This window comes from Ursus maritimus, unplaced genomic scaffold (genome assembly GCF_017311325.1).
Source record: "Ursus maritimus isolate PB19 unplaced genomic scaffold, ASM1731132v1 scaffold_3, whole genome shotgun sequence".
Classification (NCBI taxonomy): Eukaryota; Metazoa; Chordata; class Mammalia; order Carnivora; family Ursidae; genus Ursus; species Ursus maritimus.
In genome coordinates this window covers 86,343,317-86,361,516 of record NW_024425563.1, presented here as the reverse complement: position 1 = coordinate 86,361,516, position 18,200 = coordinate 86,343,317, and the positions used below count along the sequence as shown (strand labels likewise).

The window sequence follows — 18,200 nt, the reverse complement described above, 5'->3', positions numbered from 1 at the left end:
TTTTCTTTCCTCTTCTATTTTTTGGAATAGTTTGAGGAAAATAGGTATTAATTATTTTTTAAATGTTTGGTAAAAATCACCTTTGAATCTATTTGGTCCTAGACATTTGTTTGTTGGGAGTTTTTGATTGCTGGTTTAATTTTATTACTAGTAATTGGTCTTTTCAGATTTTCTGTTTATTCCTGATTTAATCTTCGAAGACTACGTGTTTCTATGAATTCGTTTTTTCTAGGTTCTCTAATTTGTTGGCATATAATTTTTCATAGTCACTCATAATCCTTTGTATTTCTGTGCTGCTGGCTGTTACTTCTCCTCTTTCATTTCTCATGTTATTTATTTCGGTCCTCTCTCTCTTTTCTTGATAACTCTGGCTAAAGATTTATCAATTTTATTTATCTTTTCAAAGAACCAGCACTTGGTTTCTTTGATCTTTTCTATTTTTTTTGTCTTTATTTCATTTATTTCTGTTGATCTTTATTATTGCCTTCCTTCTGCTTTCCTTGGGCTTTATTTATTCTTACTTTTCTAGTTCCTTTGGGTACAAGGTTAGATTTTTTAATTTGAAATTTTTCTTGTTTCTTGAAGTAGGTGTGTATCACTATAAATTTCCCTCTTTGAACTGCTTTCATGGCATCCCAAAGACGTAGGACCATTATGTTTTCATTTTCATTTGTCTCTGTGTATTTTTTTAGTTTTCTTTTTAATTTCTTTGTTGACCCATTGGTTGTTTAGCAGCATGTTGTTTAGCCTCCACATGTGGTTTTCCAGTTTCTTTCTTGCAATTGATTTCTACTTTGATACTGTTTGGCTGGGGGTCCCAGAGCACTCTGTGCTGGAGCTGCCCTTGGTGGTATGGCCAGAGCTGAAGTGGGCATAGTTCTGGGGCTCTTAATGCAGAGGGTGCCCTGGCAGGACTGGTGAAGCTAAAGGGGGTGCTAGTCATGGGGTTCCATGGCTCTCTGCACAGAGGACATCCTGGCAGAACAGCTGAAACTGAAATGGGTTCAAGCAGAGGTGTCCTGGGGTGCTCGGCACAGGGTTTGCTCAGGCAGGGTAGTTGGACCCAAGGAGTTCGAGGGCACTCCTCACGCAGGGCACCCTGGAGGGCTAGCTGGAGCCAAAGGCAGCTGGAGCCAAAGCAGGCACTGGTCAGAAGGTCCCAGAGTGCTCTGCATCAAGGGTACCCAACCACATCATTTGGAGCTGAAGTGTGGTAGGTCTGGAGTGTTTCAGGGTACCTTCTGCCTGTCTCACCTTGACAAGATGGTTGGAGCTGTAGTGAGCACTGATGATGGGTATCGGGGTGTATGCTGCACTGGAACTGTCTTGGTGGGACAGCTTGGACTGGTGTGGGTTAGGGGCCTGGGGCTCACTTAAGCAAGACAACTGTGGCCCCTGGACCCTGCTCCAGCCTGTTCTAGAAAGGTGGACAGAGAATGTAAACCATGGCACTCACCAGCCCCTCTGACTTGGAGAGAGTCCCAGCAACCCCTGCACAACCCCCCCCCCNNNNGACAGAGACAGCCAGCGAGAGAGGGAACACAAGCAGGGGGAGTGGGAGAGGAAGAAGCAGGCTCACAGCGGAAGAGCCTGATGTGGGGCTCGATCCCATAACGCCGGGATCACGCCCTGAGCCGAAGGCAGACGCTTAACCACTGTGCCACCCAGGCGCCCCTCAAGTTGCTCTTTTAAGCACAGCTTTTTTTTTTTTTTTTTCTGGGCCCCAGGCAGACAAATCTGTTCACAGTCCTTCGGTACTATCTCTCCCCACTGCGGCTGGCAACCTTGGTCAGGTTGTCTTCATTACCATGTCTCCATCTCTCTTGCTGTTCTCTGTGTGGTCTCTTTATCTTCTGTTGTGCAGAAGGTGTTCAGTCTGCCCTCAGTTCTTCTTCAGGAGAAATTACTTTATAAGTAAGTGTAGATTTTGTGTGTCCATTAAGGAGGTGCGTTCAGAGTCTTCTTACATCACCATTTGGACCAGAAGAACCCTTGTCAGTTCTTCACTGTCATACCGGTGCCTCAGCCCCAGTGACCTGGGCACAGTGGTTCTATGTGATGTCAGTTTCTGCTCCATTTGCACTTATCCATTCATCCCCTTTATCTGTTAAATAATTGTCTATCATCTATCTGTCTATCATCTATCTATCTGTCTTGTTTGGGAGGGAAGAACAAAAGAATTGCAACTTCAAACTACCTATTAGAGAAGGGCAGTTTCTACGAGGATTGGCACTATTTTTCTCTTAAAAATTATAATAGTATCATGGACAAAATCCGTTTGATTACCCAAGCATTAAATGTTGCTTATTGCAAGAGCATAACTTCTCAAAGGGCAGTTATATTTAAGATTATTTGAGAACAAAGACCTTGGGAAACCCGTGGGGGAAAGGAGCTGTGTTCTTTTTTGGGTATTTGCATTTTAACAGACTGAGAAATAAATCTAGCATTTAAAGCGAAGAACTATTTATCATCTGCAGTTTGTTAATGTCTGAGGCAGGGAAAATCTGTCATTCACATACGTTTGTGATGAAGTTGGCAGATTCCGCTCTCATGGAAGGTTTCATCAGCAATGACTGAGATAGAAACACTCTTCTGAAACCCTGCTTGATGCAGTGTGGTGAGCCAGCTGCTCAGCTTCTGCTTGTGGCAGAAAATGTTAGCATCTTGAGAGGGGTGTCATCTTATTTTTTTCTTGTGACAAAAATCTGAATATCATTGATGAAACAATTGGTATGCTCTGAGATAAAATAGTGACTGATGAATATATTCACCAGATTTCCAAGTACTGGTAAAGCAGCCCAAATGGGATCAGGCTACTTACCACATGGCCTTGGGCAGCAGGGAGGGCCAGGTGTAAGATTTACAGAGGAAAAGGAGGCAGGACAGGGAAAGAATATGAACTCAAAAAGCCACTTCATAGAAATAGGACTGCGCACCCAGAGAGAGAGAAAACGGAAATTTTGTCTGTTGCCATGAGTGAAAAATTCTAAATGAGGAAAAGATGTTTAAAGAGGATGTGTAGAAAGGTTCAGGTGATATGCTCTAAGCAAACCTTCTGAGCTGCCTTTTTAAGGAAACGTAACATAAATCTTTACATTATTTTTCGGGCTGTTTGGTTTGGACTGGTGTTTTCTAAAATCGAAAACAAAACACTGAGCACCAGCAGGATCTCGTAGGATCTAGAAGTAATTTGGTGTATTTGAATAGTAAGCAGGAGTGATCGTCGGTATAATGAGTAATCATAAGGCATGGGCACTGACCCATCAGGAGGGATACTCAACCAGTCAGAACGGCTGTCAGGTCGAAAGGGCGGCGTGCCACACTGGTGTGTGCCAGTCTAATGTCACCTCTGATTGTCAGTGCTTTGGAGGCCTGAAAATGGTTTGTAGTGATGTACGGGCCTGGAGAGCTGTATGAGCTCACGTGTCCTCCAGGGTTAGTTGCATTTGAGCCTCATGAGAAACTGTGGGGCAGGGGGAGGGCAGAGCTAAGGACCAATTTCAGGTGGCCTGAGCCCTGCCTTGTGCATTACGAGACAATGTTCCATCTGACATACATTTACTAACTCTATTTCAAATCTAATAAGAGAAAGGGCAGTCTGGTTCCTTTGTTGATCGAGTATTGGAATAACAGAGTACAGGGTAACAAAGGTAATATCCATTTCCTCCCGTTTCTTAGCATCGTGGCATCTAGGTTGGGGCCGTGAGTAATTCTGACCAGCGAACGTGAGAAGTGACAGGAGTCACTTTTAGGTCAAGGTGCTCAAAAGCTGGTGCGCTTCCTCCATCCTTCTATTGACATAGCAGCTTTTGAGGCCATGCGTCCCAAATGCTATCAGATAGAGATGGGATCCCCCATGTGCATCAGACTTGTGTGAGAGACAAAACCCTCTGTGCTAAGCCAGAGATTTGCACGGCGTAGCGTAACTTACCCTGACTAGAGGTTGGTCCCTTGTGGACGCAGCATAACAAACACTGGAGGCGTTTTCTTGCATTTTCTTTGCTGGAAAGCAGGGAAGACACAGACGTTAGAGAAGAAAACGCTGCTGATCCAAGTTATGCGTGAGCAAGATGTTTTCTACAGCTTCCACCTGCAGTCACTTGGGGAGGGAGCGCATAAACGTAGCATGCCAACAGTTCTGGAGCACGTTAGAAAACGGCACGTAAATAGTGTATGTTGGCTGTCTTTGGCTGGGTGTTACCCGACGAGAGGAGCTCAAGGAAGAAGTGGCAGACCAAAACAAAAGTCAGTGGCGAGTGTGCAGAAATCCAGAGTGCTGTAGAACCGGAAAAGCCAGTTTTTTCTAGACCCCAACTGTGAGAAACAGGATGGAGGTGACTTCGGTTTTGCTTCCACTTAGGATATAGAAAGCTTCCGGAGAACTTTGCTCCCACACTGACGAGACAGAGCTGGTGGGCATGTTACAAAATCATGCATTTTCTTGAATCCATCCAAAACCGAGATCACAAGACAACCAGGTAAACTGCATTCCGGAGAGAGGCCGCTGGACAAGTGACCGGCTTCACCCTTGGCAGAGCAAGGTAGGCCGAGGGGGCCAGCAGGAAAACAAGTAGGAAGCAGCGAGCTAAAAACTTGCTATATTCTCAAAGCCCTGGTGTAGGCTAGCATGACAGTTTAAAATAGTCCCAGTAGCCCCAGACCCAAGGGGAGCTGGCACTGATTGCGGCCTCCACTGGAAAAGCCACTCACTTTACAGAAAAGCAAACTGAAATACCCTAAAAACCTCCTTGTCTGCATTGACAGAGAATAAGAAACCACGTTAACACCAACTCACATCTTTCCAGTCACCAAACTAGTGCTGTAAAAAATTCTTAGGTCACAACCTTGTTCTCACAATTAATGAATCAGTTAATTCATTAGCCTTTTAAGATTGGCTCTTTGGCCTCAGTATATATTTTGTCTGTAGTAAATACCTACAAATATCTAATTATGCCTGAACATAAGCACCTTCACCTCACTGTTGGCTCTGGATTTTTTTTTTTTTTTTTAATTTTAAAACCTTAGGTTTAGGACTTAAGCTATTTGGTGACTTTAAGCTCTATTGTTAGGTGTAAAGAAAGCATTAAAACTTCCCAGATGAAATGCAAAGTGGGATTATTACATTGTTGATGGAATAATGCAAAGTTTAAAATCCTTTGCTCCTTAAGCCTCTCTCACATCTCTTTCAATTGAGAAACCACCAAGAGCCAGAGGAACAGCGGGGCTGTGACAGCACGAATTCCCTACTCCAAAATGTTTCGTTTCCATATTAAAAAAGTATTGTTTGTTTTTACTTACAAACACATTTTTGTTATAAAAATTTTAAGGACAGAAAATGAAATGAAACACATAATCCCATAAACCAGGTATAACCATTGTTAACAATTTAGTGTTAATCCTTCCAAATTTTTCTTTCCTGTGCATATATATTTTCAAAATTGGTTTCATATATTATGGTCTCGGTTGCACTTTCTCAAATTTCTGACCCTTTGCCTAAGCCTCGTCTATCATCATTTTAGGTAATGTTTCAAGTACATTGTCTCCTAGGGGAATACCTTCAGCTTCCACTAACAATTTGGTCCAGTCTTTCAAACACAGCCTAACCTAAAAAATCAATTATTAAACATTTAGATTTTAAAATTTATGGGTGCAATTATTAAATATTTAGATTTTTAAACTTATGCTTTAAGTTTCTTCAAAATCCAAATGAGATATATCTTTATACCAAAAACCTTTACTTCGATATCTCTAAACATTTAGTCATAGGCTAGGGATTATAACTTTAAAATACAAACTACTTAAGATAACATGTATTTAGAAATCTATATTTTTAGAACTGTTTAAAAAATAGGTCACCAGAAGCTTTGGACTATTTTGAGCTGTGAGAGACCACTGTAACATAATTTGAGAAAAGTAAAAACAGCTCTATTGGCAAAGGAATCTGTACTTGATCTACTTTGAAGGTCAATGAGCATTTTTTTTTTAAGTTTTGATTTTGTTAAAACCTGAGATTCCAGGGCACAGGGATGGGTGTGGGGGTCTGCCTCCATGTTGCCTGTAAAGATTTTTAAAAAGCGTCCTCTTGATTCTTAGTTTCTTCAACGTACAATGGTCATTTCTACTTGAATCATGGTGACAGTGTCCCTAGCACGTGGTCAGACCCATGACTGTCAGTGCTTTGGAGTGTTATTTGTTCATTGCCTTTTAAATGTCTCCCGGCAGAAGTGAGTGTCCCGAAAGCCACTGAGCAAGTGACTGACCTGGATACTGAAGGGCACTTCTGCTTCATTTATTTATGGAAACGTACAGAAAACAGATTCAACATTTGCATTGTTCAGAGAGAACATCCTTTTTCAAAAGAACACCACAGCATTCTTAACAAGAGAGACAGATCACCCCAATAAATCATATATAATTAAAGTCCTTTACATGGGTATATAATGAACTCCTGAACACATATTTGAAAGTCAAGGATCTGAAAGTCTAACAGTAGGCACGTGGGGGGTTCTGCTTCTTGAGAGCTCACATTATAAAATGTATGCTTGTGATTAAAGGCACCATTTTTTGCATGAATATGCAATGTGTACAGATTGCTTATACATTTAATGCATTAAAAACAGTAAACATCACATAGAGATAATAAATTACAGATTTTGAAATTATTTCTTACCTCAGCTGCCAGTTGTCTCAGCCTAGAGAGAAAACTTACTTAAAGCTTGAGTAAGGACTAGCTGGTGGGGATTCTATTTAATGGTGTCAGATAAGTTTTCTTGAAATGGTTTTTAAGAGAAGGTGGAAGGCCTGCCGTCATCTTCTCTGAGAAGACGTCGACGGCAGCCTTGTGCACTTCTCCCCGCGTTTGGGTCACTGCTCATCCTCAATCATACTTACGCAGATAAGCCAGTTTCTCCGTTGATACACCATCTGTAGTCTTCAGTTGGTTGCTTTTCTCTGCAACTAAACTCACAACCATTTGCGCTCCGTGGAATGTCTACTGAAGGTCAGGATTACCCGCCTTCAGCCGCCCTAACCGCGTCATTACTGGTGTTGGCACTTTGATTTTACCACCTCCCGTTCGTTTTTACAAGAAAATAAAAGCAAAATACGGTTGATATGCAGATACTTGGATACGTACCCACAACTAATGATTGCCAGAAATAGAATGCGAGGAGGCAGACAGAACCACCATAAAATGACTTAACATCTGTTTGTCAGCTGGGGCATAACTGTCCGGTGATGTGACAGTGACAGTGGGGAGACCTTGCAATAGTTGTGTCAAGGTCAGGGACTGCCTAAATCTCTTTGAAGAGTAGCCACTGGTGACATCTTAAATGAAAGGTAAAACATTAAAAAATTGTAGCATTACTTGAAGGGGAAATCCTTAAATTCAAAAAATTAATTTTTCACAAAACTTTGTGAATTTCTCTGAAAGTATAGATTTGGACTCTGCCCAAATAGTAAGAACAATTGGAGTGAGCAAAGGTGGAGCAGGAGCAAAATATGAGGCTGTGAAATAGACCAAAACTTCTAAACTTGGGCAGGACTCCCAGCAAAGGTGCTCACCGGCAGAGAGTGTGGCCAGGGAAAGCCCTCTGCTGTTTCAGAATTGGGTGTGGCAGAGGTGAAGTGCGGCTTGAGTTCACTCCCACTGTGTTGCCCATGGCCTCCAATACTTAAGAGAAACTCACAAATGTGTCTGTGTCCTAGGTGATCCTGGCCTTAGTACCAGGAGTTCAGCATTCTAGCCCGTGGACAAGGGTAGTGTAGGTAAGCCCTCACTTTCAGAAACAAATATAATCTCAGAAATACAAGTCTCTCTTTAAAAAGGGAATCAGCTTTGATGAAAAGGAAACTGAGAAGTAAATCCCTTGGATTTAAAAAGCACTTTGTTTAGCCAGGTAAATGTTGTAAATACCTTTTCTGTGCTGATAAAACTATGGAAAGATGCAGAATATTTATAACCCAGGGACTAATCAGAGGTCTGTTTTGCTAAGAAGTTGGAGGCAAAAGTCTGAAGCAAAATTACATTTGATTTTGAGCTGTGATGTCAGACAATCACCACTAGACCTGGGCAAGCACAGAGGAGGAAGGGGAAGGGGTTGGGAGCACACACTTGAGAGTACAAGTCTCCCACCCTTGGCTGTCAACCGGGTAGGGTCCCTGAGCCCCACCTGGGAACCATGTAGTATGGGCCTGGTTTTTGTTTCTCTTTAGTCGCTCTCCAGCCCTCTAAAATACCTCCTGTTTGGGATTGATGAGATGCCTGGTGTTGCTCCAGGACTTGGTCCTATAGGATTATCTGGAGTCCCATTACCTGGGTCTGTCCCAAGTAAGGAGCCAGCTGAGTTGACCAATCCTGTTGGCTAGAGAGGATTTCTTGTGAGCTTGGACCACCACACTGATACTGAAATACTGATTTGGGGTGCTTTTCATTCATGTTAGAGGACAAGTTCAGGACTCCGGGCTACGAGCTATCTGCTGCTGACCGATGGGCTTGAGCTACCCATGTGAGCCCACCAGTCAGATCTCACCTATTTGTGTGTTGGCTCTGATGCTGCGTCCATTCTACGGTATCTGAGGGCAGTAGGGGCGGCAGCAGGTGTCCTTTACCTGCGCTGCCTCTCTAGCTACCACCCATGATCACCCCACAGTCTCACAGGCTCTACCCTCTATGTCTAGCTACGCGCTCTGTGGCTGGCCACACCTGTTTCCCCAAGGGCTTTTGAAACCGTTGCTCGGGAATGACAACAGGCCTTTCTAGTCGAAGTCCTCTTTTGCCTCTGATTGATACCATGACGTCAAGATCCCAGGTCTGTCCTAACCTCCTAGAAGAAAGGATCAGAGATTCCACACATTGGCTAATGGAACTACTCTAGTGGCTCTGCCCATGAGCCACTGGCCTGTCCCCCTCACTGATGGCCATGGGAAGGTCAGAGTGCAGCCAGCATCGAAAGAGATCATATTCTAGGAATGCAGTAATCATGGCCTACAGAATTCAGGAGAATTTGTGTAAGATGTGGTTTTTATGTTTGCGTTATCGAATTCTAAAAAATAAATTCAACATGACCAAAGAGTAGATTATCAATCATTTTTCTGCATACTCCAGTTAAGACTTGCATTTGTGGTCCCCATCAATGAAACACAGAGTCATTGGAAGCCAGCATGCGGGAGTCACATGACAAATGATGTCACACCATGAGTTATGACATAACCAGCATTAAGTAGATGGTATAAAGGAACTGCAGAGCCAAAAAGAGTCACATTGTTTCAAGGATCTGAAGGCCCATGGCATTGTGGATAATTAATGCATTACCACTATTTCCTTGTGGTGGGAGATGTGAAATTAGTCAAGAAGAGCACATTTGACAAGAAAAGAGATGAAGAATATGGTTTCTGGATCTGAATAGGAAGAGAGGGTTTCTATGAACCTACTGTCATAGAGACACTATGAAGAATCATCGCAAGCTCTGATTGGAAAATTTAAAAATACTTAAGTACCACTTCCCTGCTGATTATTCCAAATTTTTGAGAATAAACCCTATACCGATATCTGTACTATAATCCTGTATCTCCCATGGACCCATGAATTTTGTGAAACATCTTTTAACCAATAAGTTGTTTATGTAGGTAGGGGCCCGACAAAACATGTTTGCCTAGGGCCCCACATGTCCTAGGGGCAGCCCTGGTGCCAGAAAGTAACGCTAGAGCTTGACTTACTCCAGCCATCACCCCTCCGCCAGAGTTGACACCGCCTTGGTGCCATGAGGTGAGGTCTCGCCGAGCCCTGTGTGCTCCTTGGAGCTTCACCTTATCCTCTTCTGTCACTTCATGACCTGATCCCCACAGCCTGCTCTGGAGACCACCAGGAGCAACCCTATGTCCTACATCCCCGATCACCTCAGTCACCCAGGCAGCCCAAGAATCTGGGCTGTCACCGTCATCCTGGCCGTCATCATCGTATGGCCCTGTGTGTTCCTAATCTAACCCGATGTCACAGCCAACCCCAGCCTCCAGACATTTGCCTTCTGGTCTAGGTCTGCATTGAGCAAAATCCTCCAAATCTTCCCCTTCCTGCCCTGACCTAAGCGTGGTCTCTGTTGCAGCCCTCTTCCCATCCTTCGCAAATCTATAGGTTCTACATTTGAAATCTATCAGGAATCCCCCACCTCTCACGACATTCTGCTACCACCACTCAGGTGTGAGCCAGCTTCAGAGACGGTTCCTGACCTTCCTACAAACAGTACCTCTCTTTCTCCCTATACCCCCCCACCTTCCTTTATTTTGCTTCATAACATCAGTCCCACCTGACATGTCATTGGTTGGCTGGTGCATAACATGTTCCCAACTAGAATACAGCCTCCCTGAGAGCAGCTACTCTATATGTTCTGGTCATTTCTGTGTCCCCAGGACCTAGAACACTGTCTGCTACACATACGTGCTCAAAAAATACTTGTTGAAGACCTGACATTCAGTATAAACAGAAGGAAATTCTTACAAAGTTTTATTACAGAGCCTGTTTTAATGTACCTAAAGCATACATATATCTGGACTGAAAGATTTTGAAAAACATATTTTAGATAATTGTGAAAAGTACAAAAGTCAAGTGAAGGAGATAGTGAAATATATGTTGTATCTGTTGTTAATCACTTCAAAAATAAAGGCATTTTCAATGAAATCACAGAAGTTTATCACTAATTTTATTTGTTATAATTTATATTATTAAAGAGCTGGACAGTTCTTTTCTGCGCTCATTCCTTTGTTTTATAGAATATAAAAAAACATTCCTGTGACTTGGGGTACTTACACAGCTCTTCCTAATTGCATCTTCCGGCCACTGTTGTTTACAGCAAGCCTGAGTCAAAAAGAACTGCTTTTTCACAAGCGTTAAGTCTAAACACAATCAGAGCCTCAGTCCTTGACAAGACTCAGCTCTGCAGTTATCCACGAACTGTGTGACGTTCATCTGGTCACCTGTCTTCCCCCAAAGGGCCATTTTCTCATTTCCAACCCCTGAGCAGATGCTACTTCCTCTGTCTGGAGTTCACCTCCCAGTTATTCCTCCTCATCCTTCACCTGCCCATCCTGACAGCCCACGCCGTCATGTGTCTCCATGGACCATCACAGGACTCATTACAGTGTGTTTTTACTGCTTCTCTTCCTCTGCCGTGAGCCTGTGCTGTGAGGCAGAGATCAGATCTGACTTAGTCACGCCTTGCCCCATGCCTAACAGATGATAGGTGAACAATGAACATTTGTTAAAGGAAACAGAGTGATTTTCCCCATCAGTGAAGACCAAGGGTAGGACAGAGCAAGCCTGTGCCAACTCGTAAATGACATGATCTTGCTCACGGCATCACTCCATAGCGTTGGTAGGATAAACTAGTTGAAAACTATATTCGGTCTGCTGAAGTTTACCTGTCCGTTTAGGAATATTGTGTTTTTTAAAGTCATATGATTCAGTTCTTATTTGTGTGATCTGAGACGTGGGAGGTAGAAAGTTGCAGAATGAGCAGATCAGAGGAATGAGATGTGCCTTTTTCTTTCTTGAGTGTTCTTTGGAAAATCAGAATTTCTGTGTCGGTGTAAGCTCTTCTAGTTCACCCTGCCTCAGGCTCTCGTAGGGTTAACGGCCTTTCCGTCTGCCCTTTTGGCCACAATGGTGGTTGGGCTGCCTGTGCGGGGAGCTGTGTTCCAGTGCACACGGATGCCCTGAGCTGCTCCTTAATAGACATGCCCAGGCCGTGCTACCTGGTTTTTCTAGCACGCACTTTTCCCTTTTAACCTGATGTCAAGCATTTTGATGTGTACAGCGTTGTTTGTTTATCCAAAGACATTTTAATAACTATTATTAGACATTTTTTTCCATAAAATTCCATCTTTTACATTAGGGATGAGCTTAATAGGAAATTTTGCCCTTTACTTTCATTAGTTCCTATTGCTTTTTCCTTACTGAGATAATGGAATAAGCCTCCTAAAAGAAGATATTGAAATAGAACCCATAAGTGGGTGATAGAATGATTATTTAAAGGAAATTGCTTTTTAATCTTTAAATGTGTAAGACTCGAGAGGATTTCAGCTCAAGTTTTGATGGCTCGTTTCTGTCTGATGTCCAGTTTCCAAGAGAAGTGTTATTCTCTAAGAATTTCAGGAGCTTTTGAAGGACACATGATCAAAACAATTAGGAGTTCTTAGTGACTTTGTTCAGCTCAACCTCCAAAATTAGGAGAAGCATCCATCAGGCTGCATGCATGGGCTCACCTGTTTAAGATCAGGGCACTCACCATGTAAAGGTCTATGGGCTTTTCATTCTCATTTACGGGCAAGAAGTAGTGTAGCCATGAACCTGGAAAAGGCCCTGACTCCAAGAACAATGGTAACCACTCAGATATAGGACTCTCTGTGGAAAGGAGGGGGTCTGGTTGGGGCCGACACCAAAGCCCACTGTGTACCAGTCTCCCAGGCCCCACACAGCATGGATTACCTAGAATGGTAATAGCAGGCACTTATATGTCATACCTGGAAACTATTTTAAGTATTTTTTGTTGTGGTAACTACAGTTGTACGAGGTATGTATTTTACAGATGAGAAAAGCACCTTAAAGGAGGTTAAGGAACCTGCCTGAGGGCACTCGCTTTTGCATGGTTGGGCCAGGATTTGAAGCCAGGCAATCATGTCCCACATCAGACTTTTAACCATGACTCTCTACTCTGCCTTTCCAGCTCTCGCCCTACCAGACCTGCTTACATTTCCCTGAAAACCTTACTGTAGCAATCCAAGGCCAACCAATCCATCAAGGTATGTAATGGAAAGGTGGGATGCATGTTTTGTTTTGTTTTTTTTATCCGAGTGGAAAAACAAAAACCGCCAGGCTCTGTTCACCAGGGCCCCAACTTGTGTCAAGGCAGCTCTCCACCCTCACACCTGGAATACTCCTCCAGGCTCCCCTTGTTACTAGATTCAGGAAACAAATATTTGTCTTCAACCGATTCTCTGGGAGAAAATGCATACATCCCTCAAAATAAAGAAGAATGAAGTGACAAAGGAAGCTTGGGATTAATGCTAGGTCAGAGCATATGGTTTGGTTCCTGGGTGGACTGAAGCATGTAGCCATCCTGAGGTCTCCAGAAGATGTCTGTAGGGCTCCAAACTGCTTTGATGAGGCACGAGGACTTCTCTCTCCTCCTTCTCATTCAAAGACCACAGAAACTTAGGGGGAACCACAAGAAGAATAAGAACATGGTGAATGTTCTTCATATCAGTTGAGGGGAAAAAACAAGGAAGGATGTCAGGAAGGTTCTGGGCCCGTGTCAGTGTGAGGAAAGTAGAGTGACCTGTGGAGTGGTCCTGGGTCACCTGGAAGGGAGTAAAGTCACCAGCCTCTGGGGAAGGAGAGTTCAGAAGAAGAACTGAAAAGGCTGAGTGAGAATGATGCCCACTTGTTTCAGGACCCTGCTTTGAGGATGGTAATAAGCTTTATAGGCAAGGAGAACATTGAAGTACTATGCGGTAATTATACACCTATTTTTTTAAGGATGCTACTGATCCCCAGAAACCTCCAAAATGGCCTCCAAATTCCAGTTTCAGCATTTCATGACATCTCTCAAAGTCCTTCACACATCTGGAAGCAGCATAAGACTCTTTGCAGACAATATAGCCTGATGGTTGGCTTAGAAAATCTGAATCTCATAACTATTTGTAGATTCCATTAACTCATTTATCCAGTACATGTTGAGTGCACACATGTGCCAGGATAATGTTGTCATTGAAGATTCAAGGAGACCAGAGCCCAGAGTTCACAGTTGAGTAGTCAGATACGTCTGTCACATTTAACTCAGGTTCTAAGACACAAAGTACTTTCTTCCAAAATTGAAACAGGCATCTGAAATGGCAAGGTCCATCCTTCCCAGTGCTGTAACTGTTGGGACATATGATTCCGGTGAAGCCCTTTGAGCGTCTTTTTCCCTAAACTATCAAATCTGGATTTGGGTAACTAGACCCAGGAGCACAGCTCCATAGAGGGACTTCCTACTTCAACCATTAGGTCCTGTGGTTAGAATTGCTCCAGAGTCCCTGGAAATCTCCACAAAGGAAGTAAGACTAGAGAGGAGAGAGGTCCAGTTGCTCATTGATGGTGGTAGATTGGCTTAGGAAGGAACACAGAGGGGGACAGCATCCTAAGTAAACAAATCGCTCTCTGTGGGGGAAATCGGAGTCTAGAGGAAGATAAGTGACTGCACCTCACTTGTAGCAAAGTTAGGACAAGACGCTGGTCTCTGATGCTCTGTCTGCTCTACTTTGCTGCTTCCAGAACAAAAACCTCTGTCTGCACACTCATCCTCATCATTATTACTCTCCCATCCCGCCTTCTGTGTGATGATCCCTGCCCTCGGAATCCCCTCCTTCTCATCAAGGATGGAGCCCTGCAACCCTTTGCCCTCCGTCTCACTTGTTTGCTGACTCAGTTTCCCCACCAGCATAAATAGTAGGTCCCGGTCTCCCTCTCTGAAGACACTTTCCCTCCAGTATATTTGGGGGAGGGGATATCTCACAGCAGCTGCCTCATTAATCTGAAACCATAGTTATGCCTCCAACATTCAGTCCCTCCCTGTCTCTAGCTTCTGTTCCTCTGTAGACTCCATTCACTTTGCTGCCTTGGCTCTTAGAGCTGTCAGGTGTTGTGGTCATTCAGGCCCCAACAGCTAACCCCAAGCATTCATGAGTAACAAGACGCTAATACGCATTCGGAAATAATAGACAGGAATTACAACTCGGAGAGCGTTAAAACTGGTTCTAGAAATGAGGAATCATAAGGTTCACAGGTCAGACCTCTCCCTGTATAAGCTCTGCTGGCCACCACCCATCCTAGCCTGCTTCCCCAGTCCTAGACACTGGGTATTTCCTTCCATCAGAGAGGTGGTGGTTCTTTCCATGGGGCACTTGGCTGGTAATCCCTGCTTCATTGTTCCCCAAGCACTCTCCCATTTTCTGTCCCCTTCTGGCATGTCTCAACATGATTAACAGTGGAAATGTCCTCGCCACTCAAGAAGGCTTGGTCTTGCCTCTGGGCCCCTAACCAGAAAATGAACTGGAAGGCAATAAGTAAGCATCGGTCCTTTTCCAAAGTCCGGGTTGATTAGTCTAGAAAATTGCAAAGTGTTGGGCTTCAAGCACATGAGCAGTGGGGCCTTAAGCTGCCCAGTCTGGCCCTCTTGGTGATGCCTCCAGCCGCCTCAGTGAGGGCAAGTTTCCATCACCCCCACCTGCACCCACACCCAGATTCCAGCCTTCATTCCCGTAAGAACAACCACATGTTCAAGAGCAGGGAACAACTATCAGAGACTCTGAAGACTAACTCTTCTTTAAAAATGAAACATTTCCTTATAGAAAACAATTTGCAGAGCTGCAATTCTACCCATGATAAAAACAGCTTATAACCCAGGAGCCCCTTGGAAGGCAAGGTCTAAGTTTCAGCATTCTAGAGTACTTGATTTCCCTTTTAATGACCAAATATCCACTGTAATGTCTCCCAGAACAAAGGAATAGTTGCCTCAGAGTTCTGTTTGTCCTCCTGTTTATTATATATCAAATAAGGAAAGCTTTGAAAGTACAGGTCTTTTTTTTTTTCCTCCCAAGATTTCAAAGATCCCAAGACAAATTCTTTGTTAGGGATCAAGATCAAAGAGCTGTGTCCTTCCTTTCCCCGCAGGAATCTCTGCAAGAAGGATGTTTTTCCCAACCATATGGCCTAAGGTGGAGAGCCTGCGTCATATTCTGACAGCAGGGTTACAGAGATTAGCAGTGGGAGAGACATAGGGAGCTCCAGGCAAGGTCTGTAATGTAGGCATTCTGGCAGCAGGTGCCATGACCATGAAGCAGGGGCCCCATGGCAAGCTCCTCAAAGGCTCTGGAAAGCTATCACCTGCCAATCAAGTCCACCCCTTTTGCGGTCATTTCCTGTAGACACTAGCTTCAGAGCAGGAGGGGGAAGGGCACGTCAGTGTGTCTGTGCCCACATTATCACTCTTGGGCTACGAACTCAGGTATAGCAGGAACCACATTCCTATAACACCCTCTCAGTGCCAAGCATGTCACATGCAGAGTCCTAGGACTAAACTAGCAGGGACCTTAGACTTTCTCAAATTCAACTTTGTTCACTCAGATAAATAAGCTGAGATCTGAAAGTCAACTTACATTGCTTAGGTTGTATAGCTTTTTTATCCCAGAGTTGAGACATAACCACAACCTCCTGCCTTCTTGTCAGGCCTTCTTCCCATATAACAAGGTTTTTTTGATAATGGCAACATGAATAAAAATCAGGGGGGAAATCCTACAAATATTACCATTCAGAACGATGTTCCTAAGTGACCCCAATATTGCAGGCCCTGTATTTGGTGCCAGAAACACAAACACCAATAACATGGTTCTTCTCTTAAAAAGCTCATGGTCCAGCCTTTGAGAAAGAAGGTAATGACTCAGTAATGAAAGAGCTGTGACCGGTACTTTAGAGGAAACAAGGAGACGTACCTTCCTTTGAAAACTACACACTCATTCAGATTTTCACTATATTTGGGTCATTTAAGTCTTCCTGGAATACTTAGGGCATAATTCAGCTTTAGGGGAGTTGAAAAGGCACCTGCTTGTTCAGGTAACGTGGATGTGCGTGTGTGGGGAGTTGGGGGATGGATCCTCTGCTCTGACCCCCGAAGGGTTGGGTTAGCATTTGCTCCAGCAGCCTCAGAGAGGACTAAATACACCCTCCCCCAGTGCCCCACACCCGGGCACTGTGCCAGCCAGCACTGCACTGTAGCCAGCCAGCACCGTAGATCTCCTCTCTGCAAAGAACCTGTTCTTACAGCTCCTGGTGGGACAGTGTTTCCTAACAACAGGAGCCAGCTGATGCTTAGCAAGATGACGTTGCATTTTCAAGGCCTAGTCTTGGCACCAGGATGCAGGCAGGTGAGAATAACCTGAGCACCTCTCTAGAGGACATGTCACAGGGCTTGCTCAACCACGGCTTCTCAGAAAGTACATTCTTGAGCTGAGGCCAGCAAAGGAGCAGGGGAACCCCAGAGAGAGCACCAGCCCAACCTCAAGCCAGATTACTCTGCAGACGGGGTTCCACCCCACACACCTGGTCAGCCAATTTCAAAGCCATTCAGCACCCCCAAAGAGCTCTTGTTTCCTGAAACCAACTCCCTAGAGAGAGTCCCGAGGTGCCCTGTGTGTGCTACCCACCGAGATGGATACTGAGAATGGGGGCCAACTGGAGGAAAGAGATACAGGATGCATGGCAGAGAGGTTTTAAGAACACCGGGTCTGGGGCCAAATCACCTGGGTTATCCTGTAGCCCTATGTAGGTAGGCCAGTATCTGGGGTCTAGTCTTCTTATCTGTAAAATGGGGAAAACAAAGGTAGCTATCTTGTGTATTGTTGTGAATATTAAATGGATAAATACATCCATAATAAGTATTTAATAATGCTAGCTATTATTAAAACCTAAGACACAGTCCTTGTTCCCAATGGGATTAATCTAATGATAGAAGGGAGAAAAATCACACATGAAACAACAGTGAAGACATGAAACAATACATAATCCAGTTCCAAGTTGTGTGTTGCAGAGTCTGAGATCAGAGAGAATTAGCATAGAATCCATTGAAGATTGTCTCTGGATGAAGCCCACCTGTGAAAAGGGAGATCACTGAGGAGTATTATGGCAGAATATGAACTGGAGAGGCAGACTACCTGGGCTCTGAGTTCTGACTCCACCAGTTACTTGCTCTGGGATCTTGAGAGAGATGTTGTGATGATTAATTTTATGTGTCAACTTGACTAGACCACAAAGTGCCCAAATATTTGGTCAAAGAATATCCTGGGTGTTGCTGTGAACGTGTTTTTGGATAAGATTAACATTTAAACCAGAATGAGTAAACCTGATTGTTCTCTCTAATGTCGGTGGGCCTTATCCAATCAGTTGAAGACTTGAACAGAACAAAATGGCTGACTCTCCTCTGAAGAAGAGAGGGTTCTTCACACCTGACTGCCTTAGAACTGGGATATCAGCTCTTTCTCTGCTTTTGGACTCAAGTGAAACACTGGCTCTTAATGGGTCTCCAGCCTACGAGTTATAGGACTATAACCACACCATTGGCTCTCTTGGTTCTCAGGCCTTTAGACTCAGACTAGAACAAAACTGTTGGTTG

The 18,200-nt window shown here is 44.0% G+C and overlaps 1 pseudogene; it reads left to right on the top strand.

The window, feature by feature from the left end:
• The first annotated feature begins 951 nt into the window (after positions 1 to 951).
• Positions 952 to 18,200, top strand: part of LOC121105911 — a 33,875-nt pseudogene continuing 16,626 nt past the window's right edge.